General features: G+C 58.8%; 1 protein-coding gene across 1 annotated transcript in view; it reads left to right on the top strand.

The window, feature by feature from the left end:
* LOC308151826 (adhesion G protein-coupled receptor E5-like) overlaps positions 1-2,500 on the top strand; it is a gene marked incomplete at both ends in the record, with an annotated part of 25,071 nt that overhangs the window by 5,123 nt on the left and 17,448 nt on the right. The window lies entirely within an intron of this gene.

Here is a 2,500-nt window from a genome sequence, read left to right on the forward strand (position 1 = left end):
CGCTGCTTTCCTTCCTCTTTTTGCTCGTCCCTCCGTAGTTACCGTCGTCGTGGTTACCCGTAGTTACCGTCGTCATGGCTACCCGTAGTTACTGTCGTCGTGGTTACCCGTAGTTACTGTCGCTGTGGTTACCCGTAGTTACTGTCGTCATAGTTACCAGGTGGCCTTAACACTAAAAACACAGTCATTTGATATATATATCTTTGCATTCGGGACCCTCCTTTCATGACGTTTCCTAGATATGTGGTGTTCTACCACCCAGTATCCTTACATCTTCTAAATCACATCAGGATAAGATAGTATGAAGCTAATTTGCAGTTTTTCTGTGAAGGAGGCAGGCTAATTTATGAGGCGCGCTAACTAGTGGTCTGAGGAGGAGGAGGAGAGGTCAGAGGAGGAGGAGGTGGAGGAGAGGTCAGAGGAGGAGGAGGAGAGGTCAGAGGAGGAGGAGGAGAGGTCAGAGGAGGAGGAGGAGGAGAGGTCAGAGGAGGAGGAGGAGAGGTCAGAGGAGGAGGAGGAGGAGAGGTCAGAGGAGGAGGAGGAGAGGTCAGAGGAGGAGGAGGAGGAGAGGTCAGAGGAGGAGGAGGAGGAGAGGTCAGAGGAGGAGGAGGAGGAGAGGTCAGAGGAGGAGGAGGAGGAGAGGTCAGAGGAGGAGGAGGAGGAGAGGTCAGAGGAGGAGGAGGAGAGGTCAGAGGAGGAGGAGGAGAGGTCAGAGGAGGAGGAGGAGGAGAGGTCAGAGGAGGAGGAGGAGAGGTCAGAGGAGGTGGAGGAGGAGAGGTCAGAGGAGGAGGAGGAGGAGGAGAGGTCAGAGGAGGAGGAGGAGAGGTCAGAGGAGGAGGAGGAGGAGAGGTCAGAGGAGGTGGAGGAGGAGGAGGAGAGGTCAGAGGAGGAGGAGGTGGAGAGGTCAGAGGAGGAGGAGGAGGAGGAGAGGTCAGAGGAGGAGGAGGAGGAGGAGAGGTCAGAGGAGGAGGAGGAGGAGAGGTCAGAGGAGGAGGAGGAGGAGAGGTCGGAGGAGGAGGAGGAGGAGAGGTCAGAGGAGGAGGAGGAGAGGTCAGAGGAGGAGGAGGAGGAGGAGAGGTCAGAGGAGGAGGAGGAGGAGAGGTCAGAGGAGGAGGAGGAGGAGAGGTCAGAGGAGGAGGAGGAGAGGTCAGAGGAGGAGGAGGAGGAGAGGTCAGAGGAGGAGGAGGAGGAGAGGTCAGAGGAGGAGGAGGAGGAGGAGAGGTCAGAGGAGGAGGAGGAGGAGAGGTCAGAGGAGGAGGAGGAGGAGAGGTCAGAGGAGGAGGAGGAGGAGAGGTCAGAGGAGGAGGAGGAGGAGGAGGAGAGGTCAGAGGAGGAGGAGGAGGAGGAGAGGTCAGAGGAGGAGGAGGAGAGGTCAGAGGAGGAGGAGGAGAGGTCAGAGGAGGAGGAGGAGGAGAGGTCAGAGGAGGAGGAGGAGGAGAGGTCAGAGGAGGAGGAGGAGAGGTCAGAGGAGGAGGAGGAGGAGAGGTCAGAGGAGGAGGAGGAGGAGAGGTCGGAGGAGGAGGAGGAGAGGTCAGAGGAGGAGGAGGAGGAGAGGTCAGAGGAGGAGGAGGAGAGGTCAGAGGAGGAGGAGGAGGAGAGGTCAGAGGAGGAGGAGGAGGAGAGGTCAGAGGAGGAGGAGGAGGAGAGGTCAGAGGAGGAGGAGGAGGAGGAGAGGGAGGAGGAGGAGGAGAGGTCAGAGGAGGAGGAGGAGGAGAGGTCAGAGGAGGAGGAGGAGGAGAGGTCAGAGGAGGAGGAGGAGGAGAGGTCAGAGGAGGAGGAGGAGAGGTCAGAGGAGGAGGAGGAGGAGAGGTCAGAGGAGGAGGAGGAGGAGAGGTCAGAGGAGGAGGAGGAGGAGAGGTCAGAGGAGGAGGAGGAGGAGGAGAGGGAGGAGGAGGAGGAGAGGTCAGAGGAGGAGGAGGAGGAGAGGTCAGAGGAGGAGGAGGAGGAGAGGTCAGAGGAGGAGGAGGAGAGGTCAGAGGAGGAGGAGGAGGAGAGGTCAGAGGAGGAGGAGGAGGAGGAGAGGTCAGAGGAGGAGGAGGAGAGGTCAGAGGAGGAGGAGGAGAGGTCAGAGGAGGAGGAGGAGGAGAGGTCAGAGGAGGAGGAGGAGAGGTCAGAGGAGGAGGAGGAGAGGTCAGAGGAGGAGGAGGAGAGGTCAGAGGAGGAGGAGGAGAGGTCAGAGGAGGAGGAGGAGGAGAGGTCAGAGGAGGAGGAGGAGGAGAGGTCAGAGGAGGAGGAGGAGGAGAGGTCGGAGGAGGAGGAGGAGAGGTCAGAGGAGGAGGAGGTGGAGGAGAGTCATAATGATGATAAACTCCAGGCTGTTATCTCCTCTTCAGACCTCAAGTCCTCTTCTCCCGTGTCATATCCTGTCTTCTCCCGTGTCATATCCTGTCCCCAAAAAAAAAGGTTACTTCAGTCTCTTGTAAGCGCTCCTTCCGCCACTTCCTCAAACGGAGGCTATTGCCGCACCCAAAAAACAAAACCCCCCTCTGCCATTTAAAAC

This window comes from Nansenia antarctica, assembly GCF_963989245.1.
Source record: "Nansenia antarctica genome assembly, chromosome: 2".
Lineage (NCBI taxonomy): Eukaryota > Metazoa > Chordata > Actinopteri > Argentiniformes > Microstomatidae > Nansenia > Nansenia antarctica.